The sequence below is a fragment of the Hyla sarda genome, unplaced genomic scaffold, assembly GCF_029499605.1.
Source record: "Hyla sarda isolate aHylSar1 unplaced genomic scaffold, aHylSar1.hap1 scaffold_315, whole genome shotgun sequence".
In the NCBI taxonomy this organism is placed as follows: domain Eukaryota; kingdom Metazoa; phylum Chordata; class Amphibia; order Anura; family Hylidae; genus Hyla; species Hyla sarda.
In genome coordinates, this window is record NW_026609879.1 from 54,109 (window position 1) to 67,406 (window position 13,298).

General features: G+C 46.1%; 5 non-coding genes across 5 annotated transcripts; all 5 read left to right on the forward strand.

Moving 5' to 3' along the window:
• The first annotated feature begins 1,947 nt into the window (after nucleotides 1-1,947).
• On the forward strand, nucleotides 1,948-2,138 carry LOC130329043 (U2 spliceosomal RNA). The gene has a single exon (XR_008872861.1). It is a non-coding gene; the product is annotated as a U2 spliceosomal RNA (small nuclear RNA).
• Nucleotides 2,139-4,233: 2,095 nt separating this feature from the next.
• On the forward strand, nucleotides 4,234-4,421 carry LOC130329006 (U2 spliceosomal RNA). The gene has a single exon (XR_008872842.1). It is a non-coding gene; the product is annotated as a U2 spliceosomal RNA (small nuclear RNA).
• Nucleotides 4,422-6,507: 2,086 nt separating this feature from the next.
• Nucleotides 6,508-6,698, forward strand: LOC130329044 (U2 spliceosomal RNA). Its single transcript, XR_008872862.1, has one exon. It is a non-coding gene; the product is annotated as a U2 spliceosomal RNA (small nuclear RNA).
• Nucleotides 6,699-8,775: 2,077 nt separating this feature from the next.
• On the forward strand, nucleotides 8,776-8,966 carry LOC130329045 (U2 spliceosomal RNA). The gene has a single exon (XR_008872863.1). It is a non-coding gene; the product is annotated as a U2 spliceosomal RNA (small nuclear RNA).
• Nucleotides 8,967-11,061: 2,095 nt separating this feature from the next.
• On the forward strand, nucleotides 11,062-11,252 carry LOC130329047 (U2 spliceosomal RNA). Its single transcript, XR_008872866.1, has one exon. It is a non-coding gene; the product is annotated as a U2 spliceosomal RNA (small nuclear RNA).
• Nucleotides 11,253-13,298: the final 2,046 nt, after the last annotated feature.

Here is a 13,298-nt window from a genome sequence, read left to right on the forward strand (position 1 = left end):
TGTGTCTGGCCCCTGTTGGAGCGTCCAGGCACAGGACTTCTGCTGCTGCTGACTAAATGGCCTCCTTAATTGGATCATTTGAGTAGCCAGCACACCTGTGCAGGTAGGGCATGACATGATAGGCAGCTGCCTTGATAGCGGGTGGGTGCTGAATGTTCCTAATTGACAAAATAAGATTAATGCTTATGAAGAAATATAAAATCTCATCCCTTCCCCAATATCGCGCCACACCCCTACCCCTTAATTCCCTGGTTGAACGTGATGGACATATGTCTTTTTTCGACCGTACTAACTATGTAACTATGTAACATAACATGGGGGGGGGGGGGGGGGTCTCCTGGCTGTTCACACAGGTGTGTCATTGCTGTACATTGACCATGCATTGCTTCTGTGGTATTGCAAAGGCAAAGACAAATGCTTCCAGCCATCCATTGCACTAATGGATTGGTCATCAGCTGGCTGTCTATGTCCCGCATCAATATAGACCAAAGTACAGAGGGTTAGGCTATGCTATTGTGCACCTACCTGATGCATCAGAAGGTGCGAGGCCCTTGCTAAATTCTGTGCACAGACTTTGAGATCTATGCTTTAGACTGTATCTAAACCTGCTCCAACATGGACTGACATTCTGGCCTACTTTCAGCCGATGCGACTTGTCTGTCGCTGAACAGTCGCTTTTTATGTATTCAGCACCTATGTATAATGTTGTAAAAATGCTCTAGAAGCTAAAGTCGCAGAAATGTCACACATATTTGGCCTGCAACTTTCTGTGCGACAAATTCAGACAGGAAAAATCAGTATAAATCCTTAGAAAATTATCCCCCAGTGTCTCCATCTGCTGGCGGTATTGAATAAGCATTGCTGCACTGATGGGGTATGCATTAGACGAAAAAAAAGAAGAAAAAGAAGAATAATACGCCCAGAAAAGAGGCGAAAAGGAGAAAAACGTAAAAAAACGTGAAAAAAAAGTAAGAGGAAGAGAAGGGAAAAAAAGGTGGAAATGGGTTTAAAAGTGATTTCGGCGGAGAAATATATATATATATATATATATATATATATATATATATATATATATGCGCACACACACACATAGATATAAACGTATTCTCCGTTGAGATATTGCAGCCGCTGCTGTGTCCAGGCCCAGGAGCCTTAGCACTGTGCTGTGATGTCACTCAATACCACTGACATCACTAGGTGTAAACAACATCTCTCCTTTGCTGTGTATGTGACTATGGAGCTGTTTGGTGATGTCGTCTATTACGGCCTTCATAGAAGCAACAGGAGATTGTTGCATCCATCTTGAACCCTCAGAACTACAGTGCTATGATGTCACTCACTTCCACAGGCCTTGCAGAGTGTAAACAACAACAACCCAGCTTTGTTGTGTATGTAACCAAAGGGATTTGTGATGTCACCTAGAACCTTCACAGCAGCGACAGCTTTATGAGGAGCATCAGCACTGCTCTGCCTGAGCAGAACCATCACCGCCATAGGTTGTCAAATAACCCGGATTTAACCCACACAGGTAAGTCCAATGGGGTGCAGGCATGTCCTCTATGCTTACAGCTTCCCGTGGGTGTTGGTTTGATACCGTTTGGGGACAGCCAAGGAGGCATCTGCAGGCAACAAAGGTAGGTGTGTGCTTGTGTGTGTGTTTCCTATGCAGATCCTAAGCCCAGTGTCACATGCAAGTAGGAGGAGTAAGAAGGGTTCCTGGCAAATCCGGGTTATGGATTGCATTTAAAAAGGCCCCGTGGGAGTGCAATGGGCCCCTGTCTTGCTGCTTAGCAATAATGGTATGGGTTTAGGTTCTGCTGTGTGTACTGGTGGTTGACTGCCCCCCAGCCCAGAGTGTGCATGGAAAATTGTCTGGCAGCCTCCCTGACAGCAAGCAGTGATAGTGCCCATGAAGGGGACCTTGTTGGGCCCGCCCCTTTCACGGTTATCGCTTCTCGGCCTTTTGGCTAAGATCAAGTGTAGTATCTGTTCTTATCAGTTTAATATCTGATACGTCCCCTATCTGGGGACCATATATTAAATGGATTTTTGAGAACGGGGGCCGATTTCGAAGCTTGCTTCCGTCGCCCTATGCATTGACCCGATATGGCAGTATCTTCGGGTACAGTGCACCACCCCCTTACAGGGTTAAAAAGAAAGATTCCTACTTTCATTGCTACCTGCTTGCTGGCTAGCCAGCTAGCCAGCCCTGTGGGCCTTGCTGCTGCTGCAGCCAAAAAACAAAAGGTGGTGCTGCTGCTGCTTCTGCTGCTTCTGCTTCTGCTTGTGTCTGGCCCCTGTTGGAGCGTCCAGGCACAGGACTTCTGCTGCTGCTGACTAAATGGCCTCCTTAATTGGATCATTTGAGTAGCCAGCACACCTGTGCAGGTAGGGCATGACATGATAGGCAGCTGCCTTGATAGCGGGTGGGTGCTGAATGTTCCTAATTGACAAAATAAGATTAATGCTTATGAAGAAATATAAAATCTCATCCCTTCCCCAATATCGCGCCACACCCCTACCCCTTAATTCCCTGGTTGAACGTGATGGACATATGTCTTTTTTCGACCGTACTAACTATGTAACTATGTAACATAACATGGGGGGGGGGGGGGGGGTCTCCTGGCTGTTCACACAGGTGTGTCATTGCTGTACATTGACCATGCATTGCTTCTGTGGTATTGCAAAGGCAAAGACAAATGCTTCCAGCCATCCATTGCACTAATGGATTGGTCATCAGCTGGCTGTCTATGTCCCGCATCAATATAGACCAAAGTACAGAGGGTTAGGCTATGCTATTGTGCACCTACCTGATGCATCAGAAGGTGCGAGGCCCTTGCTAAATTCTGTGCACAGACTTTGAGATCTATGCTTTAGACTGTATCTAAACCTGCTCCAACATGGACTGACATTCTGGCCTACTTTCAGCCGATGCGACTTGTCTGTCGCTGAACAGTCGCTTTTTATGTATTCAGCACCTATGTATAATGTTGTAAAAATGCTCTAGAAGCTAAAGTCGCAGAAATGTCACACATATTTGGCCTGCAACTTTCTGTGCGACAAATTCAGACAGGAAAAATCAGTATAAATCCTTAGAAAATTATCCCCCAGTGTCTCCATCTGCTGGCGGTATTGAATAAGCATTGCTGCACTGATGGGGTATGCATTAGACGAAAAAAAAGAAGAAAAAGAAGAATAATACGCCCAGAAAAGAGGCGAAAAGGAGAAAAACGTAAAAAAACGTGAAAAAAAAGTAAGAGGAAGAGAAGGGAAAAAAAGGTGGAAATGGGTTTAAAAGTGATTTCGGCGGAGAATATATATATATATATATATATATATATATATATATATATATATATATGCGCACACACACACATAGATATAAACGTATTCTCCGTTGAGATATTGCAGCCGCTGCTGTGTCCAGGCCCAGGAGCCTTAGCACTGTGCTGTGATGTCACTCAATACCACTGACATCACTAGGTGTAAACAACATCTCTCCTTTGCTGTGTATGTGACTATGGAGCTGTTTGGTGATGTCGTCTATTACGGCCTTCATAGAAGCAACAGGAGATTGTTGCATCCATCTTGAACCCTCAGAACTACAGTGCTATGATGTCACTCACTTCCACAGGCCTTGCAGAGTGTAAACAACAACAACCCAGCTTTGTTGTGTATGTAACCAAAGGGATTTGTGATGTCACCTAGAACCTTCACAGCAGCGACAGCTTTATGAGGAGCATCAGCACTGCTCTGCCTGAGCAGAACCATCACCGCCATAGGTTGTCAAATAACCCGGATTTAACCCACACAGGTAAGTCCAATGGGGTGCAGGCATGTCCTCTATGCTTACAGCTTCCCGTGGGTGTTGGTTTGATACCGTTTGGGGACAGCCAAGGAGGCATCTGCAGGCAACAAAGGTAGGTGTGTGCTTGTGTGTGTGTTTCCTATGCAGATCCTAAGCCCAGTGTCACATGCAAGTAGGAGGAGTAAGAAGGGTTCCTGGCAAATCCGGGTTATGGATTGCATTTAAAAAGGCCCCGTGGGAGTGCAATGGGCCCCTGTCTTGCTGCTTAGCAATAATGGTATGGGTTTAGGTTCTGCTGTGTGTACTGGTGGTTGACTGCCCCCCAGCCCAGAGTGTGCATGGAAAATTGTCTGGCAGCCTCCCTGACAGCAAGCAGTGATAGTGCCCATGAAGGGGACCTTGTTGGGCCCGCCCCTTTCACGGTTATCGCTTCTCGGCCTTTTGGCTAAGATCAAGTGTAGTATCTGTTCTTATCAGTTTAATATCTGATACGTCCCCTATCTGGGGACCATATATTAAATGGATTTTTGAGAACGGGGGCCGATTTCGAAGCTTGCTTCCGTCGCCCTATGCATTGACCCGATATGGCAGTATCTTCTGCACCACCCCCTTACAGGGTTAAAAAGAAAGATTCCTACTTTCATTGCTACCTGCTTGCTGGCTAGCCAGCTAGCCAGCCCTGTGGGCCTTGCTGCTGCTGCAGCCAAAAAACAAAAGGTGGTGCTGCTGCTGCTTCTGCTGCTTCTGCTTCTGCTTGTGTCTGGCCCCTGTTGGAGCGTCCAGGCACAGGACTTCTGCTGCTGCTGACTAAATGGCCTCCTTAATTGGATCATTTGAGTAGCCAGCACACCTGTGCAGGTAGGGCATGACATGATAGGCAGCTGCCTTGATAGCGGGTGGGTGCTGAATGTTCCTAATTGACAAAATAAGATTAATGCTTATGAAGAAATATAAAATCTCATCCCTTCCCCAATATCGCGCCACACACCCCTACCCCTTAATTCCCTGGTTGAACGTGATGGACATATGTCTTTTTTCGACCGTACTAACTATGTAACTATGTAACATAACATGGGGGGGGGGGGTCTCCTGGCTGTTCACACAGGTGTGTCATTGCTGTACATTGACCATGCATTGCTTCTGTGGTATTGCAAAGGCAAAGACAAATGCTTCCAGCCATCCATTGCACTAATGGATTGGTCATCAGCTGGCTGTCTATGTCCCGCATCAATATAGACCAAAGTACAGAGGGTTAGGCTATGCTATTGTGCACCTACCTGATGCATCAGAAGGTGCGAGGCCCTTGCTAAATTCTGTGCACAGACTTTGAGATCTATGCTTTAGACTGTATCTAAACCTGCTCCAACATGGACTGACATTCTGGCCTACTTTCAGCCGATGCGACTTGTCTGTCGCTGAACAGTCGCTTTTTATGTATTCAGCACCTATGTATAATGTTGTAAAAATGCTCTAGAAGCTAAAGTCGCAGAAATGTCACACATATTTGGCCTGCAACTTTCTGTGCGACAAATTCAGACAGGAAAAATCAGTATAAATCCTTAGAAAATTATCCCCCAGTGTCTCCATCTGCTGGCGGTATTGAATAAGCATTGCTGCACTGATGGGGTATGCATTAGACGAAAAAAAAGAAGAAAAAGAAGAATAATACGCCCAGAAAAGAGGCGAAAAGGAGAAAAACGTAAAAAAACGTGAAAAAAAAGTAAGAGGAAGAGAAGGGAAAAAAAGGTGGAAATGGGTTTAAAAGTGATTTCGGCGGAGAAATATATATATATATATATATATATATATATATATATATATATATATGCGCACACACACACATAGATATAAACGTATTCTCCGTTGAGATATTGCAGCCGCTGCTGTGTCCAGGCCCAGGAGCCTTAGCACTGTGCTGTGATGTCACTCAATACCACTGACATCACTAGGTGTAAACAACATCTCTCCTTTGCTGTGTATGTGACTATGGAGCTGTTTGGTGATGTCGTCTATTACGGCCTTCATAGAAGCAACAGGAGATTGTTGCATCCATCTTGAACCCTCAGAACTACAGTGCTATGATGTCACTCACTTCCACAGGCCTTGCAGAGTGTAAACAACAACAACCCAGCTTTGTTGTGTATGTAACCAAAGGGATTTGTGATGTCACCTAGAACCTTCACAGCAGCGACAGCTTTATGAGGAGCATCAGCACTGCTCTGCCTGAGCAGAACCATCACCGCCATAGGTTGTCAAATAACCCGGATTTAACCCACACAGGTAAGTCCAATGGGGTGCAGGCATGTCCTCTATGCTTACAGCTTCCCGTGGGTGTTGGTTTGATACCGTTTGGGGACAGCCAAGGAGGCATCTGCAGGCAACAAAGGTAGGTGTGTGCTTGTGTGTGTGTTTCCTATGCAGATCCTAAGCCCAGTGTCACATGCAAGTAGGAGGAGTAAGAAGGGTTCCTGGCAAATCCGGGTTATGGATTGCATTTAAAAAGGCCCCGTGGGAGTGCAATGGGCCCCTGTCTTGCTGCTTAGCAATAATGGTATGGGTTTAGGTTCTGCTGTGTGTACTGGTGGTTGACTGCCCCCCAGCCCAGAGTGTGCATGGAAAATTGTCTGGCAGCCTCCCTGACAGCAAGCAGTGATAGTGCCCATGAAGGGGACCTTGTTGGGCCCGCCCCTTTCACGGTTATCGCTTCTCGGCCTTTTGGCTAAGATCAAGTGTAGTATCTGTTCTTATCAGTTTAATATCTGATACGTCCCCTATCTGGGGACCATATATTAAATGGATTTTTGAGAACGGGGGCCGATTTCGAAGCTTGCTTCCGTCGCCCTATGCATTGACCCGATATGGCAGTATCTTCGGGTACAGTGCACCACCCCCTTACAGGGTTAAAAAGAAAGATTCCTACTTTCATTGCTACCTGCTTGCTGGCTAGCCAGCTAGCCAGCCCTGTGGGCCTTGCTGCTGCTGCAGCCAAAAAACAAAAGGTGGTGCTGCTGCTGCTTCTGCTGCTTCTGCTTCTGCTTGTGTCTGGCCCCTGTTGGAGCGTCCAGGCACAGGACTTCTGCTGCTGCTGACTAAATGGCCTCCTTAATTGGATCATTTGAGTAGCCAGCACACCTGTGCAGGTAGGGCATGACATGATAGGCAGCTGCCTTGATAGCGGGTGGGTGCTGAATGTTCCTAATTGACAAAATAAGATTAATGCTTATGAAGAAATATAAAATCTCATCCCTTCCCCAATATCGCGCCACACCCCTACCCCTTAATTCCCTGGTTGAACGTGATGGACATATGTCTTTTTTCGACCGTACTAACTATGTAACTATGTAACATAACATGGGGGGGGGGGGGTCTCCTGGCTGTTCACACAGGTGTGTCATTGCTGTACATTGACCATGCATTGCTTCTGTGGTATTGCAAAGGCAAAGACAAATGCTTCCAGCCATCCATTGCACTAATGGATTGGTCATCAGCTGGCTGTCTATGTCCCGCATCAATATAGACCAAAGTACAGAGGGTTAGGCTATGCTATTGTGCACCTACCTGATGCATCAGAAGGTGCGAGGCCCTTGCTAAATTCTGTGCACAGACTTTGAGATCTATGCTTTAGACTGTATCTAAACCTGCTCCAACATGGACTGACATTCTGGCCTACTTTCCCTACTTTCAGCCGATGCGACTTGTCTGTCGCTGAACAGTCGCTTTTTATGTATTCAGCACCTATGTATAATGTTGTAAAAATGCTCTAGAAGCTAAAGTCGCAGAAATGTCACACATATTTGGCCTGCAACTTTCTGTGCGACAAATTCAGACAGGAAAAATCAGTATAAATCCTTAGAAAATTATCCCCCAGTGTCTCCATCTGCTGGCGGTATTGAATAACCATTGCTGCACTGATGGGGTATGCATTAGACGAAAAAAAAGAAGAAAAAGAAGAATAATACGCCCAGAAAAGAGGCGAAAAGGAGAAAAACGTAAAAAAACGTGAAAAAAAAGTAAGAGGAAGAGAAGGGAAAAAAAGGTGGAAATGGGTTTAAAAGTGATTTCGGCGGAGAAATATATATATATATATATATATGCGCACACACACACACATAGATATAAACGTATTCTCCGTTGAGATATTGCAGCCGCTGCTGTGTCCAGGCCCAGGAGCCTTAGCACTGTGCTGTGATGTCACTCAATACCACTGACATCACTAGGTGTAAACAACATCTCTCCTTTGCTGTGTATGTGACTATGGAGCTGTTTGGTGATGTCGTCTATTACGGCCTTCATAGAAGCAACAGGAGATTGTTGCATCCATCTTGAACCCTCAGAACTACAGTGCTATGATGTCACTCACTTCCACAGGCCTTGCAGAGTGTAAACAACAACAACCCAGCTTTGTTGTGTATGTAACCAAAGGGATTTGTGATGTCACCTAGAACCTTCACAGCAGCGACAGCTTTATGAGGAGCATCAGCACTGCTCTGCCTGAGCAGAACCATCACCGCCATAGGTTGTCAAATAACCCGGATTTAACCCACACAGGTAAGTCCAATGGGGTGCAGGCATGTCCTCTATGCTTACAGCTTCCCGTGGGTGTTGGTTTGATACCGTTTGGGGACAGCCAAGGAGGCATCTGCAGGCAACAAAGGTAGGTGTGTGCTTGTGTGTGTGTTTCCTATGCAGATCCTAAGCCCAGTGTCACATGCAAGTAGGAGGAGTAAGAAGGGTTCCTGGCAAATCCGGGTTATGGATTGCATTTAAAAAGGCCCCGTGGGAGTGCAATGGGCCCCTGTCTTGCTGCTTAGCAATAATGGTATGGGTTTAGGTTCTGCTGTGTGTACTGGTGGTTGACTGCCCCCCAGCCCAGAGTGTGCATGGAAAATTGTCTGGCAGCCTCCCTGACAGCAAGCAGTGATAGTGCCCATGAAGGGGACCTTGTTGGGCCCGCCCCTTTCACGGTTATCGCTTCTCGGCCTTTTGGCTAAGATCAAGTGTAGTATCTGTTCTTATCAGTTTAATATCTGATACGTCCCCTATCTGGGGACCATATATTAAATGGATTTTTGAGAACGGGGGCCGATTTCGAAGCTTGCTTCCGTCGCCCTATGCATTGACCCGATATGGCAGTATCTTCGGGTACAGTGCACCACCCCCTTACAGGGTTAAAAAGAAAGATTCCTACTTTCATTGCTACCTGCTTGCTGGCTAGCCAGCTAGCCAGCCCTGTGGGCCTTGCTGCTGCTGCAGCCAAAAAACAAAAGGTGGTGCTGCTGCTGCTTCTGCTGCTTCTGCTTCTGCTTGTGTCTGGCCCCTGTTGGAGCGTCCAGGCACAGGACTTCTGCTGCTGCTGACTAAATGGCCTCCTTAATTGGATCATTTGAGTAGCCAGCACACCTGTGCAGGTAGGGCATGACATGATAGGCAGCTGCCTTGATAGCGGGTGGGTGCTGAATGTTCCTAATTGACAAAATAAGATTAATGCTTATGAAGAAATATAAAATCTCATCCCTTCCCCAATATCGCGCCACACCCCTACCCCTTAATTCCCTGGTTGAACGTGATGGACATATGTCTTTTTTCGACCGTACTAACTATGTAACTATGTAACATAACATGGGGGGGGGGGGGGGGTCTCCTGGCTGTTCACACAGGTGTGTCATTGCTGTACATTGACCATGCATTGCTTCTGTGGTATTGCAAAGGCAAAGACAAATGCTTCCAGCCATCCATTGCACTAATGGATTGGTCATCAGCTGGCTGTCTATGTCCCGCATCAATATAGACCAAAGTACAGAGGGTTAGGCTATGCTATTGTGCACCTACCTGATGCATCAGAAGGTGCGAGGCCCTTGCTAAATTCTGTGCACAGACTTTGAGATCTATGCTTTAGACTGTATCTAAACCTGCTCCAACATGGACTGACATTCTGGCCTACTTTCAGCCGATGCGACTTGTCTGTCGCTGAACAGTCGCTTTTTATGTATTCAGCACCTATGTATAATGTTGTAAAAATGCTCTAGAAGCTAAAGTCGCAGAAATGTCACACATATTTGGCCTGCAACTTTCTGTGCGACAAATTCAGACAGGAAAAATCAGTATAAATCCTTAGAAAATTATCCCCCAGTGTCTCCATCTGCTGGCGGTATTGAATAAGCATTGCTGCACTGATGGGGTATGCATTAGACGAAAAAAAAGAAGAAAAAGAAGAATAATACGCCCAGAAAAGAGGCGAAAAGGAGAAAAACGTAAAAAAACGTGAAAAAAAAGTAAGAGGAAGAGAAGGGAAAAAAAGGTGGAAATGGGTTTAAAAGTGATTTCGGCGGAGAAATATATATATATATATATATATATATATATATATATATATATATATATGCGCACACACACACATAGATATAAACGTATTCTCCGTTGAGATATTGCAGCCGCTGCTGTGTCCAGGCCCAGGAGCCTTAGCACTGTGCTGTGATGTCACTCAATACCACTGACATCACTAGGTGTAAACAACATCTCTCCTTTGCTGTGTATGTGACTATGGAGCTGTTTGGTGATGTCGTCTATTACGGCCTTCATAGAAGCAACAGGAGATTGTTGCATCCATCTTGAACCCTCAGAACTACAGTGCTATGATGTCACTCACTTCCACAGGCCTTGCAGAGTGTAAACAACAACAACCCAGCTTTGTTGTGTATGTAACCAAAGGGATTTGTGATGTCACCTAGAACCTTCACAGCAGCGACAGCTTTATGAGGAGCATCAGCACTGCTCTGCCTGAGCAGAACCATCACCGCCATAGGTTGTCAAATAACCCGGATTTAACCCACACAGGTAAGTCCAATGGGGTGCAGGCATGTCCTCTATGCTTACAGCTTCCCGTGGGTGTTGGTTTGATACCGTTTGGGGACAGCCAAGGAGGCATCTGCAGGCAACAAAGGTAGGTGTGTGCTTGTGTGTGTGTTTCCTATGCAGATCCTAAGCCCAGTGTCACATGCAAGTAGGAGGAGTAAGAAGGGTTCCTGGCAAATCCGGGTTATGGATTGCATTTAAAAAGGCCCCGTGGGAGTGCAATGGGCCCCTGTCTTGCTGCTTAGCAATAATGGTATGGGTTTAGGTTCTGCTGTGTGTACTGGTGGTTGACTGCCCCCCAGCCCAGAGTGTGCATGGAAAATTGTCTGGCAGCCTCCCTGACAGCAAGCAGTGATAGTGCCCATGAAGGGGACCTTGTTGGGCCCGCCCCTTTCACGGTTATCGCTTCTCGGCCTTTTGGCTAAGATCAAGTGTAGTATCTGTTCTTATCAGTTTAATATCTGATACGTCCCCTATCTGGGGACCATATATTAAATGGATTTTTGAGAACGGGGGCCGATTTCGAAGCTTGCTTCCGTCGCCCTATGCATTGACCCGATATGGCAGTATCTTCGGGTACAGTGCACCACCCCCTTACAGGGTTAAAAAGAAAGATTCCTACTTTCATTGCTACCTGCTTGCTGGCTAGCCAGCTAGCCAGCCCTGTGGGCCTTGCTGCTGCTGCAGCCAAAAAACAAAAGGTGGTGCTGCTGCTGCTTCTGCTGCTTCTGCTTCTGCTTGTGTCTGGCCCCTGTTGGAGCGTCCAGGCACAGGACTTCTGCTGCTGCTGACTAAATGGCCTCCTTAATTGGATCATTTGAGTAGCCAGCACACCTGTGCAGGTAGGGCATGACATGATAGGCAGCTGCCTTGATAGCGGGTGGGTGCTGAATGTTCCTAATTGACAAAATAAGATTAATGCTTATGAAGAAATATAAAATCTCATCCCTTCCCCAATATCGCGCCACACCCCTACCCCTTAATTCCCTGGTTGAACGTGATGGACATATGTCTTTTTTCGACCGTACTAACTATGTAACTATGTAACATAACATGGGGGGGGGGTCTCCTGGCTGTTCACACAGGTGTGTCATTGCTGTACATTGACCATGCATTGCTTCTGTGGTATTGCAAAGGCAAAGACAAATGCTTCCAGCCATCCATTGCACTAATGGATTGGTCATCAGCTGGCTGTCTATGTCCCGCATCAATATAGACCAAAGTACAGAGGGTTAGGCTATGCTATTGTGCACCTACCTGATGCATCAGAAGGTGCGAGGCCCTTGCTAAATTCTGTGCACAGACTTTGAGATCTATGCTTTAGACTGTATCTAAACCTGCTCCAACATGGACTGACATTCTGGCCTACTTTCAGCCGATGCGACTTGTCTGTCGCTGAACAGTCGCTTTTTATGTATTCAGCACCTATGTATAATGTTGTAAAAATGCTCTAGAAGCTAAAGTCGCAGAAATGTCACACATATTTGGCCTGCAACTTTCTGTGCGACAAATTCAGACAGGAAAAATCAGTATAAATCCTTAGAAAATTATCCCCCAGTGTCTCCATCTGCTGGCGGTATTGAATAAGCATTGCTGCACTGATGGGGTATGCATTAGACGAAAAAAAAGAAGAAAAAGAAGAATAATACGCCCAGAAAAGAGGCGAAAAGGAGAAAAACGTAAAAAAACGTGAAAAAAAAGTAAGAGGAAGAGAAGGGAAAAAAAGGTGGAAATGGGTTTAAAAGTGATTTCGGCGGAGAAATATATATATATATATATATATATATATATATATATATATATGCGCACACACACACATAGATATAAACGTATTCTCCGTTGAGATATTGCAGCCGCTGCTGTGTCCAGGCCCAGGAGCCTTAGCACTGTGCTGTGATGTCACTCAATACCACTGACATCACTAGGTGTAAACAACATCTCTCCTTTGCTGTGTATGTGACTATGGAGCTGTTTGGTGATGTCGTCTATTACGGCCTTCATAGAAGCAACAGGAGATTGTTGCATCCATCTTGAACCCTCAGAACTACAGTGCTATGATGTCACTCACTTCCACAGGCCTTGCAGAGTGTAAACAACAACAACCCAGCTTTGTTGTGTGTAACCAAAGGGATTTGTGATGTCACCTAGAACCTTCACAGCAGCGACAGCTTTATGAGGAGCATCAGCACTGCTATGCCTGAGCAGAACCATCACCGCCATAGGTTGTCAAATAACCCGGATTTAACCCACACAGGTAAGTCCAATGGGGTGCAGGCATGTCCTCTATGCTTACAGCTTCCCGTGGGTGTTGGTTTGATACCGTTTGGGGACAGCCAAGGAGGCATCTGCAGGCAACAAAGGTAGGTGTGTGCTTGTGTGTGTGTTTCCTATGCAGATCCTAAGCCCAGTGTCACATGCAAGTAGGAGGAGTAAGAAGGGTTCCTGGCAAATCCGGGTTATGGATTGCATTTAAAAAGGCCCCGTGGGAGTGCAATGGGCCCCTGTCTTGCTGCTTAGCAATAATGGTATGGGTTTAGGTTCTGCTGTGTGTACTGGTGGTTGACTGCCCCCCAGCCCAGAGTGTGCATGGAAAATTGTCTGGCAGCCTCCCTGACAGCAAGCAGTGATAGTGCCCATG